Here is a 14341-nt window from a genome sequence, read left to right on the forward strand (position 1 = left end):
GCTTTTTGGGGGCCCTGGGAGACAGTACAGGGCTTGCATCAGGGTGTCCATTGAGGCCCTCTTCTTGCCCAAGCCCAGAGGGTCTCACAGGGGCAATTCTGCCCACCACAGGCACTTTGCCATGTCTGGAGAGGTATCTGGTTGTCATGATTGGGAGAGAGGGTACCACTGGCATCTGGTGGGTGGATTCTGGGGATGCTGCTCCACACTCCACAGGCCCCCGGCCCCAGAGGCTGACCTGGTCCCCAGTGTCAATAGTGCCGAGGTGGGAACCCTGCCCTGGGCTCTGCCTTCCACTCTGTCCTTCCAGCTGGCGGCGCAGGGTGGGGGTGGGGTAGGAGACGTGCCCGGATGGGGGACATTCTATAGCTCCCCCGGGTGACTCTGATGTGCAGCCGGGCTGAGAGCTGCCAGGCAGAGGGGCAGTTTTCAGTCCCCTGGCCCCTTTCTCTGGAAGGAGGGGGCAGGCTGTCAGCAGGACAGTGGACGAATCTGCCAGCAGCACCGCCCAGCCAGGCCCTCCACGGCCTCCTTCCCACCTCCTGGGTCCCAGGGCCCCTGGGCCTCCCCGCACAACTGTGGGATCCAAGACCTCCTGGGCGCAGAAGACTGAGGTGGTGGCCCTGCCTTCCTGCCCTTCTCACGCCTCCTTGGAGTTGGGGGGGAGGGTAGAGAAAGACATGATGAGGTAACAGGCCTCAGAACCTCAAAGGCAAAGGCAAAGTCCATAAAAATAAAAGATTGGAGGGAAGAGGAAAGAAGGAACCCCGAGAAGAAAGAGGTGAATTAGGAAAGGAGGAGACAGGAATGGAGTGATGTGGACCATTGAGGGGGGTGAGGCCAGGGTCCAGGTGTGCCCTGGGCAAACAGGTCACCCGTCCTCCAACACGTATTCACACACAGTCATATGCTCACTACCCCCTTTCACCCCCTCAAATTCCCACACAATCACATACAGTTACAGAAATTCTCATACAGTTACACATTCTCGCACTCACACACATTCACACCCTCAAATTATCAGTCACATTCTTAAATTCTTACACAATCATATAGTCTGACATCCTCACACACTCATGCACATTCACACACTCTCACCTTCACACAATCACAGTCTCGCCCTCACACACTCAAGCACACACCCCAAATTCTCACACACCTCACACTTCCACACACTCTCACATCCTCAAATTCTCACACCACCACACGGTCTCACCCCTTCACGTTTATTGCTACTCCACATGCACACACACACACACACACACACACACACACACACAAACACACACAGGTTAGTGTCTGTCTGTCTGGGACGTGAGCCCCACGAGGGCAAGGATTTTTAAAAAAATATGGAACAGACTTCCGGTCAAGATGGCGGGTAGGTAAACGCGGTATCGCGTCCTCCCACAACCACATCAAAGTTACAACTAAACTACAGAACAACCATCATTCAGAACCTCCTGAAATCAAGATGAATGGAAGTCCTACAACTACGGAATTAAAGCAGCAGCCACATCCAGACTGGTAGGAGGGGCGGCGATGGGCTGGTCCCACACCCAAGTGTGGCGGATAAAAATCAGGAGGACACCTCGGCTGGGAAGGTCCTTCCTGAGGACTGAGGGGTTCCCGTCCCACACCAGGTGCCCCGCTCAGAGTTCCAGTGCCAGGAAGAGAATCCCCATAACTTCTGGCTGGAAAAACCAGCGGGAACTGAGGCTCAGGGAAGCTGACGTGGCTGGAGCCCCAGGCAGCTCCTTAAAGGGCCCGCGCGTGAATTTATCGGACTCTCTCCCTCTAAGCTTGGAGGGGAGGCAGCTCGAGGGGCACCAGAGACATACAGGGAAGAACTGAGCTGTTTGGCACTGGAGCGAGGGCTGGAGAGAGGGCTTTCTCCGGGACAAACGTGCTGTAAGAGGCCATTGTTCCTTTGGTGAGCCCTTCCCTGGGGCGGCAGACAGTCACCATATCTGGGACTCCAGCAACCTGGCTCACACTGTTGCCCCGCCCAGGTGATTCCCTGAGGCCCCGCCCCGCCCCACACAACTTTCAGGCCCACCCAAGCTGTTGCCACTTGCTTAACCATAGGATTGGCCTGTCTTGGATCCTGCTTCAGGTTTTTCCTAAATTCTTTCAAACGAGCAGCATCTGGTCTCAGCGAGCCCCATACCTCTCATTAAGTAATACACTGAAACAAACACAGAGAGGCAGCCAAAATGAGGAGACAAAGAAACAGGTCCCAAATGAAAGAACAGAACAAAACCCCAATAAAAGAACTAAGTGAAATGGAGATAAGCAACCTAACAGATGCTGAGTTCAAAATACTGCTTATAAGGATGCTCAATGAACTTAGTGAGAACCTCAGTGAACTTAGTGAGGGCCTCAAGAGCATAAAAAAGGACCAGTTAGAAATCATGGATGTACAGTTAGAATTGAAGGAGGCATTAACTGAAATAAAGAATAATTTACACAGCTTCAATAACAGAGTATGTAAATCCAAGGAGCAAACCATCGATTTGGAATATAAGGAAGCAAAAAATGCCCAATCAGAACAGCAAAAAGAAAAAAGAATCCAAAAAAATGAGGATAGTGTAAGGAGCCTCTGGGACAACTTCAAGTGTGCCAACATTCGCATCTTGGGGGTGCCAGAAGGAGAAGAGAGAGAACAAGAAATCGAAAACCTGTTTGAAACAATAATGGCAGAAAACTTTCCTAACTTGGTGAAGGAAACAGACATACAAGTCCAGGAAGCACAGAGAGTCCCAAACAAGATGAACCCCAAGAGGCCCACACCAAGACACATCATCATCAAAATGCAAAAGGTTCAAGACAAAGAGAGAATCTTAAAAGCAGCAAGAGAAAGGCAGCTAGTTACCTACAAGGGAGTTCCCATTAGGCTGTCAGCTGATTTCTCAAAAGAAACTTTGCAGGCCAGAAGGGAGTGGCAAGAAATATTCAGAGTGATAAAAAGCAAGAACCTACAACCAAGATTACTCTATCTTGCAAAGCTGTCATTTAGAATTGATGGCCATATAAAAACTTTTCCAGACAAGAAAAAGTTAAAGGAGTTCATCACCACCAAACCGTTATTATATGAAATGATGAAGGGTCTTTTTGAAGAAAAAGATAAAATATATGAACAAACAAAATGGCAATGAATACATATCTATCAACAATGGAATCTGCAAACAAAATGAACTGGTAGAACAGAAACATTCTCATAGATACAGAGAACATTTTGTTGGTTGCCAGTTGGGAGGGGGGTTGGGGGAATGGGTGAAAAAGGTAAAGAGATTAAGAAGTATAAATTCATTGCTAGACTGACAAACCTCAAAGGGAAAAGGGTTGGGTGGGTGGGAAGAAATAAACCAAAGAACTTATATGCATAATCAATGGACACAGACAGTAGTGTGGGAAAAGGTGGGAGGGGAGCGGGAGTGGGAAGGAGGGGGTCAATGGGGGGAAAATGTGGAACATCTGTAATACATTTTACATCCAACAATAAAGATTTAAAAATATATATATATGGAACGACCCCGGCTGGTTCGGCTCAGCGGTTAGAGCTTCGGCCCACGGACCAGAGAGATATGGGTTCGGTTCCCACTAAGGGCACCTACACGGTTGCAGTTTGTCCCTGGCCCCGGTGAGGTCATGTGGGTGGCAACCACTCGATATGTCTCTCTCACATCAATGTTTCTTTCTCTCTCTCGTCTTCCCTCTCTTCCTCCCGCTCTATCTGAAGATAAATGCAAAAATGTCCCCGGGTAGCCCTGGCCAGTTTGGCTCAGCGGTTAGAGCGTCGGCCTGGGGTCTGGAGAGACCCGGGTTCGGGTCCCGCTAAGGGCACGTACTTCGGTTGCAGTTTGTCCCCGGCCCTGGTTGGTCGTGAGGGTGGCAGCCACTCGATGTGTCCCTTCACGTCGATGTTTCTCACTCTCTCTCCCTTCCTCTCTCCCTCCCATTCTATCTGTACAAAAAATGGAAAAATATCCTCTGGTGAGGATAAAAATAAATAAATAAATAAATAAATAAAATAGTTATTAAAAAAAAAATGTCCTCGGGTAAGATTAAAAAGAAAAATATAGAACGCTTCACGAAGTTGTGTGCCATCCTTGCACAGGGGCCACGCTAATCTCTGTATCGGTCCAATTCTAGTATCTGTGCTGCCGAAGTGAGCACCAGGCAGGGATTTTTATCTTTCACCCCAGTGATGTCCAGAACAGCGTCGGACATGCGGGAGACGCTAGATCAAATGTGCAAAAACTCACACATCTCAAATTCTCACACAATCACACATTCATACAAATTAACACAAATTCTCAGTTACACATTCTCACACACACACATACACACAAGCTCTGCAAACTCCTGTGGTCCCCTCTCTACCCGCCAAAGCCACCCAAAGACTGTAAATGTCACCGGCTGCACTGCTCTGGCCCAGGCAGGCCAGGGAGGCTGGCAGGAGGGGAGCAGTGGGCCAGGCGTGGCCCCTCTGCTCCCCACAAGCCTGAAGACACCTCAAATCCCTCTGCTTTAGGACTGGGAAAATTTAGAGGAAAGGCCACCCTTCTGAAACCAGAACCCCCCAAGCCCGGCACCCCACGGCCTCCGGGGCAAGGCAGAGCTGGGAGAGGCTAGAGGAAGAACCAGCTCCAGGCCTGGAGTGATGAAGGTGACTGAGGTCCTTTGTCATTGTTCATTTACGGACTCATTTTGCACATTTGATGGAGCACCTCCCATATGTCTGACCCTGTTCTGGACACCAGGGTGGATGTGGAAAAATATCCTTGCCCACGTGGTGCTAATGTCCTGGAGAGACATACATTAAACAAATGTGAGCTCAGGGTGACATCATGATAAGGGATATAAAGAAAAATACAGCTGGAATGGAGCAGGATGGAGAGAAGGCCTGATCTGCAGGCTGAGATTCAAGTGAGTGGATGCAGGGAAGAACTGCAGGCAGGTGGAACAGCACAGGCAAAGGCTGAGAGGCAGGTGTTCATCTGACCACAGGGGAAGAGGGAGAATCCTGGACAAGAAGCCTAGGGGAGGCAGGGGCCATGTCTGGGGAACCTGGGACCACAGCCAGGAGTCAGCATTTAATTCCAAGTGAGCCAGATCCACAGAGGGTTTCAGAGGCAAGGGCTTCCTGAGGCTGCAGTAACAATGACCACAAACTGGGGGGCTTAAAATAACCAAAAAATCCTCTCATCGTTCTGGGGGTTGGAAGTCTGCGATCAAGGTATCTTGCTCCTTCTGCGGATTCTTCTGGGCTTCCTCCAGCTTCTGGTGGCCGAAGACATCCCTTAGCTTGTGGCCACATTACTCCAATCTCTGCCTCTGTCTTCACATGGCCTCCTCCTCTCTGTGTCTCTCTGTGTCCAAATCACTTTTCTCTTACAAAGGCACCGGTCATTGAATTAAGGGCCCATTGCTCAGAGCATCTCATCTTGAGATCCTTACCTGATTTCATCTGCAAAGACCTTATTACTGAGGTTCTCAGTGGACAGGAATTTTGGGGTGCAAGGGGACATTCTTCAACCCACTCCACTAGGATTTAAATAGTGGGGTCCATTTGCCCCTCAGGCTGGGTGCACCCCTGGGGGGTCTCCTCTGATGGTTTTCTTGCCCTTTCCACCCAATCTGGCCTCCCCACCATGGTGCCCCTGAGATCCCACCCTTGGTCGCATCCAGTCTGGTGGGATCCAGCGCTCAGTTTCTTTTCACTTCATGCCAGGATGCCTTCTGAGTGGGCTGCACTCCATCCCACAGCCCCCCACTGGGGAAGACTACTGGCATTTCCATTCCATTCTTCACCCCAGAGACTTTGCTGGAAAATAGCTAATTATATCCCTCCCAGAAGCCAGTCTGGTGGGGTTGGGTGGCAATGGGTGAGCATGCCCTGTGTCCACGGCCAGCGGCCCGTGCACCAACACACACAGATTTCTATATATTTTTAATTCTACAGCAATACTTTGATTAGAGAGCCGATGTGTTGTGTATGACCTCAGGGACCTCATTATTTTTCTAACTCAAATAAATACGGCGTTGGGAAAGCAGGGAGGGGTGGAGAGGGGTGGAGAAATGGAAGGACGCAGAAAACCTCATCTATAAAAAGAATTCAGGCCTTAATGAGCTTTTAAAATTTGCCAGCCTCCATCCCCCCATGATCTATAGACAGAGGAAATGGCTTCTGACTTCAGCTTTGGGATTTGGATTGGGGTGGGGGGGGAGGCAGGGAGGACACAGCAGGGGATAGTGCTCAGCTGGGCGTCTAAATTTTGGGGGATTCCAGGTGCTAGGAGGATGACAGTTGTCCCAGCTCAAGCTCAGTGGGAATTGCTATCATTTGGGGGCCCAGTCTGAGTGGAGTGCTGGTCTGAGATAGACCTAGAATTTCCTGATCTCCTAGGTTCATACTAGCATAAGGAACACAGGAGAAGTGGCTTTTCCTTTTGTGTCTGGAAGTTCTTCTCCAGAACCTCCTCCAGGAGAAGTTGGGTGAGCAGATGGGGAAAGTGAGGCAAGGCAGAGCGAGGAAGGCTGGATCACAGGATAGGCACTTGGTACCCTCCCAGCCCACGCTCATGCAGGGGCACACAAGCCTTGGTGTGCCCAGTGGCTGGGGTGGGGGCTGCCACCAGCCTGAGTAGTCACCTTAGTGGCTGTGAGGTTGGGTGTGGACAGAGTAAGTTGTTGACCTTGAGCTACCAAGAGGACAGGGTGACCTCCCAGTCACTTTCCATGTGGGTCTATTTGAACAAGAACAAAGACTTTCCAGCGCAGGCAACGAGGCCAATTTTGGATGACAGGTGAATTCAATGGGCAGAAATGAGTTGGAGCTGAGAAATTTCTGCATGATGAAAATTCCAGGGAGCAGGACAGGCTCAGTGCAGCTGAGCAAGGGCCTTAAGGACTCAGAAGGGTGGAGGAAAGGGAAGGAATGACAAAAGATTCAGGGCTTGAAAAGACATGATGGTAAAGTGGCTGATGGGGAAGGGGTGGGAGGTAGGAACATACTCAGGCCTGCACAAAGGGCAGAGGGACTTTCTCTACCCCTCAATCTAAAATCGCAGCCCCTGGCCCTGGCTGGTATGGCTCACTTGTTTGAGCATCATCCTATGCACTAAAAGGTTGCTGGTTCAATTCCCGGTCAGGACACATGCCCAGGTTGCCACTTCAGTTCCAAGTCCAGATGAGTATGGGAGGCAACCGATCGATGCTTATGTCTTTCTCTCACCGTCTCCCTTCCTCTTTTTCTGAAAACAACAACAACAAAAAAAATATATATATATAACATATTTAGAAAAAATAATAAAATAAAATAACAGCCCCTGTCCCTAACTTTCTCCCTACCCTGCTGTCACCCTCTGTTGTGATGTTTCTCTCTCATCTGCCTCCTCCCACACACTGGCCCCCTGCCTTGCCCCTCCTAAGTGCAAGAGGTTTGGTCTTTCCTGAAAGGTGGGTGGAAAGATGTCAGCTGAAAGAGGTCATCCTTAGGGTGTAACAATGGCATAAAGCAGCTTATATTTGTAATGTTTGACAATTTCCATGGTGTAAATTCTCCTACCTTGATCAATTTCAAACTGTGAAAGCGATGTCACTGAGGGAATGAGGGGATGCCATACACTGACTGTGTTCCCCCCAAATTCCTGTGTTGAAATCCTATGCCCCCAAGTTGGTGGTATTAGAATATGGGGCCTTTAGGATGTGATTAGGTCTTGAGGGTGGAGCCCTCATGAATGGTATTAGTGCCCTTATAAAAGGGACCCCAGAGAGCTCTCTTGTACCTTCCACCATGTGAGGACACAGAGAGAAGGTGGCCAGTTATAAACCAGGAAGTGAATTCCTACCAGATCACTGATGCTGGTTTCATCTCTATCTTGGACTTCCAGCCTCCAGAACTGTGAGAAGTAAATGTTTATTGTTAAAAGCCCCAGTTTATGGCATGTTGTTATAGCAGCCCAAATGGACTAAGATAGAGTGTGAGATGGTGTTCAAATGCGTGTAAACTACAGTGTGCTGATAAACCAGCTGGGGCAAGGGGACCTGATTTGTAGTGTTGGCCAATTTCCATGGTGTAACTCCTCCCATCGTGGCTGATTTCAAGCTGTGAAAGTGATGTCACTGAGCCCTGAGTAGGAGCAGATATGCATAATTGGTTCTTGTGAGCCACTTTGATCTGGCTCAAGTACACCACTGGGTGCCTGGCCTGAAGTTGGCTCTTCCAGTTTTGACTCAGGTTAAAGGGAGGGGAAGAAGGAAGATAGAGCAAACTTCCTGCTTTCCTTCCATTCCAGGGCTGTTGCACTCGCTGTTCCCTCTGCCTGTCATGCTCTTCCCCCAGATAATAACTGAGTCTTTCTCACCCATTCTGAGTGGATTCCATTCGACCCTCCTGTGGACCTTGCTCCCTAAGCTTCCAGCACTCCATGAGCCCCCTGCAGTGGCCATCCAGGCAGGTATCATTATTGTCATATCTCCATTTTATGAATGGGGACACTGAGGCCTGGGGAGGTGAAGCACTTTCCTGAAGGCACAGAGCCAGAGAGCATGGGACTGGCTGCTGGATCTGTTTGCTTCACCAATGGGCTTTACTTCCACCCACCTTGATTCTTCTTCCCAGTATACTGTGGGTCCTTTTAACTGCTTTGTAAAAAGGTGTGCCATCTGAGCGTGGCTGAATTGACTAATTGCCCCCCTCTGAGCCTCAGTTTCCCCTTCTGCAAAATGGGCACAGAATAGCCCCTACCCCTGACATGGTGTTGTGTGCCTTTGTAGAGGAAATAACTGGCTCATTGACCTCTACAGCAGGGCTTCTGGAATACAGTAGTACCTCAAATAACATCATTTCAATCAACATCATTTCAATATAACATTGATGAGAGGCCATATGAACTAAACTCTTGTTTATATCAATTAGTCTATGGTAAAATTGGTTTTGTTATATGTTGTTTCGTCAAAGTTCCAAGAACCTATTAGTGATGTTAAGTGAGGACTTACTGTACTTCCATTTGAGGCTGGGTCATTTTTTGTGTGACAGGGTCCTGTCCTGTGCATTGTAGAATGTTTAGCAGCATCACTAGCCTCCTCCCACGAGATGTTGGTAGCAACCCAAGTTGTGACAACCAAAAATGTCTCCAGAATCGCCCATTGAGAAACACTGCTCTAGGTCAGTGGTTCTTTACCCTGTTAGAATCACCTGGGAGAGGTTAAAAACTCCCCAAAGCCAGCTCCACCCAATTACCTCAGACTCCCTGAAGGTGAGGTCAGGGGTCAGCATTGTGAAAGCTTCCCAGATCATCCCAGTGTGTGGCTAAGGTTGAGACCAGTGATCGGAGGCAGGGAATGCACACAAAGCAGGCCATGGAGGAAGTCTGAATGATGGTGTGGGCTGCATCCAAAAAATCAGTGGGGGTGGGGAGGGGCCTGGCTGGTGTGGCTCAGTTGATTGAGCACCCTCCTATGCACCAGGAGGTCAGTGGATTCCTGGGCACATGCACAGGGTTGCAGGCTTGATCCCGAGTAGGGGGCGTGCAGGAGGAAGCCGATCAATGTTTCTCTCTCTCTCCCCCTCTCCCTTCCTCTCTCTGAAATTAATAAAAAACATTTTTTTAAAGTTTTTAAAAAATATTAGTGAGGGTAGTGGTGGTGTATCCCAGGGCTATCAGGAGCTAAGAGCTGTTACTTCTCTTAGTGAATTTGGCTGTTATCACAGAACACCATAGGCTAAATAGCTAGTAAACAACAGACATTTATTTCTCATGGTTCTGGAGGCTGGAAGTTCAAGATCAAGGTGCTGGCAAATTGGGTTCCCGGTGAGGGCTCTCTCTACCTGGCTTGCAGATGGCTGGCTGCCTTCTCTCTGTGTCCTAATATGGCCTTTTTTCTGTGTGTACATGGAAAGAGATATCTCTATTGTTTCTTTCTCTTCTTATAAGGACACTAGTTCTGTGGGGTCAGGGTCCCACCCTATAACCTCATTTAACCTTAATTGCCTCCCTAAAGGCTTCAGATACCATCACACTTCAGCATATAAATTTTGCAGGGATACATCTCAGTCCATAACAGGGTGAATAGAAGAACATCTAGCAAAAGCCAGACTGTGAGCTTCTCGATGATGGGTTGCACACAGATCCTTCATGAACGTGGGCTGGGTCTCTCCATTTGCCTGCAGATAAAGGGTGAGAGGGTTGGAGTGGGGTCTGCTGAGCTCTGCAGCGGCTGATACATTTGGGGATGGGAATGTCTGTCAGAGGCCCCTCCAAGGTGTGATTCTCCCAGGACAGTGTCTCCAGGGCTGATGACCCCTCCTGACATGGGTTTGAAGATCCCTGCACCTCAAGGCTGGCCAGAGGCAGCTGCAGAAGGGACAAGGGGGCTTCAGTAGACAGGGCCCAAGCCAAGTTCTCCACCTCTTCAAGTCCTCGCTCAATAAACATAAATGTGTGCCTTCTGGTTCCATATTTGGGCAGGAAGGCTATTTCCCATCTCTGACAAACTCCCAAGATGCTGGAAGATGTGAAAAACATCTGATGGATGTGGGTGGGTAGGAATGGTATGCTTACAGCTCAGCTTAGTGGCAGGGGGCAACACTCAGGACCCCAACCTGTGATAGACGTCTGACTGCAAAACCTGAAGCTGGCAACCAAGTGCCTCCCCCTGGGGACAGGATCACAGTAAGTGCATCAATTTCTTTTTTTGTTTTTGTGTTAAAATACACATACCATAACATTTACCATCTTAACCATATTTAAGCGTACAGTTCAGTTGTATTAAATAAACTCACATTGTTGTGCACCCATCACCACCACCCAGCCCCAGAACTCTTTTCCATCTGGTAAATCTGGAACCCTGTCCCCATTAAACACTAATTCCCCATGCCCTTCCCTAACCTTTGACAACCACCATTCTACTTTCTTTTATTTTTTCATTCTACTGTCTCTCTATGAATTTGACTACTCTAGGGACCTCAAATAAGTGGCATCACACAGTATTTTGTGACTAGCTTATTTCACTCAGTATAATGTGAGGCTCATCCATGTTGTAGCATATTGCAGAATTTCTTTCCTTTTTAAGGCTGAATAATATTCCATTGTATATACATCTGGTTTATCCATTCATCGATTGATGGACACTGGGTTGCTTCTGTGTTTTAGCTACTGTGAATAATGCTGCTATGAACATGGGTGTACAAATATCTCTTGGAGACCATGCTTTCAGTTTTTGGGGTATACACCCAGAAGTGGGATTGCTGGGTCTATATTGTACGTATCTTTAAATCCAATGAGGTCTATGTGCCTTGCAGTGTGCTAATACTAAGGATCCAGCAATGAACAAAATAGACAGAGGCCCCTGCCCTCCCGGAGCCCAGGTTCTAGTGAAGAGAGGCAGGCAATTAATTAGTTAAATAAAACATATGATAAGCCCTGGCTGGTTTGGTTCAGTGGTTAGAGCGTCGGCCCGTGGACCAGATAGTCCCGGGTTTGATTTCCGCTAAGGGCACGTACCTCGGTTGCAGTTTCTCCCTGGCGCCGGTTGGGGTTGTGCGTGTGGCATCCAATTGATGTATCTCTCTCACTTCGATGTTTCTCTCTGTCTCTTCCTCTCTCCCTCCCGCTCTATCTGAAGATAAATGCAAAAATATCCTCGGGTGAGGATAATAAACAAACAAACAAACAAAAACATATGATAAGTCCTACAAAAAAAATAAAGCTGGGAAAGAAAATGGGGATAGCTGATGTTGGGGGTACAATTTTTTTTTTTTTTATGAATTTTTATTTATTTTTTTGTTACAGATATTTTACCTTTTTACCCCATTGGCACCCCCCACCCCACTCCCCCTCCACCCTGTCCCCGGCTTAGTTGTCCATGTCCATTGGTCATGCATACATGCATATAAGTTCTGTGGTTTATCTCTTCCCACCTCCCCACCCCCCATCCCCTCTTCTGAGGGATGTCAGTCTGTGCCCTACTTCCATGTGTCTGGGTCTACTGTATTCCTCAGACTGTTATGTTCATTATATTCCGTATATAAGTGAGATCATGTGGTATTTGTCTTTTTCTGCTTGGCTTCTTTCACTTAGGATAATACTTTCCAGGTCCCTCCATGTTGTCTCAAAGGATAAGAGATCTTTCTTTCTTACCGCTGCATAGTACTCCATTGTGTATATGTACCACAGCTTTTTTATCCATTCGTCTACTGGTGGACACTTGGGCTGTTTCCAGATCTTAGCTATTGTAAATAGTGCTGCTATGAACATGGGGGTACATATATTCTTCCTGATTGGTGTTTCAGGCTTCTTAGGGTATATTCCCAGCAGTGGGATCACTGGGTCAAATGGAAGTTCAATTTTTAATTTTTTGAGGTAGCACCATATTGTTTTCCATAGTGGCTGCACCAGTCTGCATTCCCACCAGCAGTGCACTAGAGTTGGGGGTACAATTTTAATTAGGTGGCCAGGGAAGGCCTCACAGAGAAGGTGACTTGTGAGCAAAGAGCTGTATGAGTTTTTCTATTGCTGCATAACAAATTACTCCCAAATCTAGTGGCTTAAAACAGCAACATGGATGATCTCATGGTATCTGTGGGTCAGGAATCTGGGTGCAGTTTAGCTGGTCCTCTAGCTCAAGGTGCTCATGAGGCTTTACTCAAGGCATTCACTTGGGGCTACAGTCATCTCAAGTAGCTCGACTGGAGCAGAGCCACTTCCAAGCTCACACATGGGACTGTTGGCAGAATTCAGTTCCTTGATGGCTGTTGGCTGAAGGCCACTCTTAGTTCTTTGCCACTCAGATCTCTCTGTAGGACAGCTTACGTCATGGCCACTGGCGTCATTAGAGTAAGCAAGCAGGAGGAGAAGAGAGAGTGCTAACAAGAAGGAGAGTTTAGCAGGGCAGAAGTCACAGTCTTAGAACCTAATCTTAGAAATGACATCCTATCACTTTTGCAATGATTTATTGGTTAGGAGTGAGTGGTTCAGCCCACACTCAAAGGAAGGGAATTGTACAGGGCATCAAGATCAAGAGTCAGGGACCAGTAGAAGCTGTCTTAGATGCTTCCTACTGCGGGAATCATGCAGCTATCCAGGGGAAGAGCCTTCTAAGCAGAGGAAACAGCGTGTGCAAATGTCCTGAGGCAGGAACAAGCTTGGTGTGTGGTTAGAACAATGTGACTGAAGCAGGGACTGAAGAAGGTAAAGCTGTAGAACATGAAGGCAGAGAGGCCAGCAGCCAGTTCTGAGGGCCACAGGAAGAAATCTTTTTCTAAGAGCAGTGAGAAACCACTGACTAATTTCAAGACAGGCATGATGTCATCTGATGTACATTTCGAGAAGATTCCTGTGATACTAACAGAAGTAAAATGGTACCTGGGATTTGCCTTAAAACGATCCATTTAAAAAAATTGGGGAGGTGAGAGATGAAACAAGATGGATAAAATGTGGATTGTGCTTCTTCCGCCTAGGTAGGAAACAGTGGGCAAATGGCATCTGTGAACCAGGAAGAGGATTTTCCTAGACGCCCAATCAGACGTCACCTTGGTCTTGGACTGTCCAACCTCCAGAACTAGCAAGAATGAACAGAACACTGATTAACGGAATTGCTCATTGTTCTTTCCTACTGAGGCCATCGGTCATAGCAAAGGCCTCTGTGGTTATGTGCACATGTCTTTCATGGCACCGTCAGTATGCAGACGAACAATCTCCACTATCATGTAGCTCTACCTTCTAGAGCATGGGAACTCCTTGATAAAGCAGGGAATAAAGCACTTGAGGATCTCTCACTGGTTAAATATTTGACCTGAAACTGACACACATTATATTTATTTACATTTTTAAAAAGTGGATTATGGTTAAATTCAGGCGATGGCACTGTGTGGGCTCTTCACATTTTTCTCTCTACTTTTGCACATGTGTGAAATGTTTTCTATAATAAAAAAGGAAATATTAAAGATAAACCATGTCTCTGGTTTCTGAGGAGAGAAAGAACTCTAGGGAAGGCAGGCAGAGGTGGGGAGGAGGGGTTATGGTGAAGGTGACGGCAGTGGTCCAGGTTGTAAGCCATCACCCTGGCCAAAGTAGAGGCTGACAATACCAAGTGCTGGTGAGATGCGGAGGAACTGGAACTCTCATCCGCTGATGGTACAAATAAAATAGTTTGCCAGGTTTGTTTGTTTGTTTTTACAGTTCTACACTTATTATACAGCCCAAAATTCGGGGGAATTTTACCCAAGAGAAATGGAAACATGTTGATGCAAAGATCCATTGGAAAATGCTCATTGCAGCTTTTTTTGTTATAGCCCAAAACATGAAAACAACCCAAATGTCTCCTAACAGGAGAC

The 14341-nt window shown here is 47.7% G+C and overlaps 1 non-coding gene across 1 annotated transcript; it reads right to left on the reverse strand.

The window, feature by feature from the left end:
* Window positions 1–4072: 4072 nt before the first annotated feature.
* LOC118616604 lies at window positions 4073–4176 on the reverse strand. Its single transcript, XR_004956600.1, has one exon. It is a non-coding gene; the product is annotated as a U6 spliceosomal RNA (small nuclear RNA).
* Window positions 4177–14341: the final 10165 nt, after the last annotated feature.

The sequence above is a fragment of the Molossus molossus genome, unplaced genomic scaffold (assembly GCF_014108415.1).
Source record: "Molossus molossus isolate mMolMol1 unplaced genomic scaffold, mMolMol1.p scaffold_m16_p_4, whole genome shotgun sequence".
NCBI classification, from domain to species: Eukaryota; Metazoa; Chordata; class Mammalia; order Chiroptera; family Molossidae; genus Molossus; species Molossus molossus.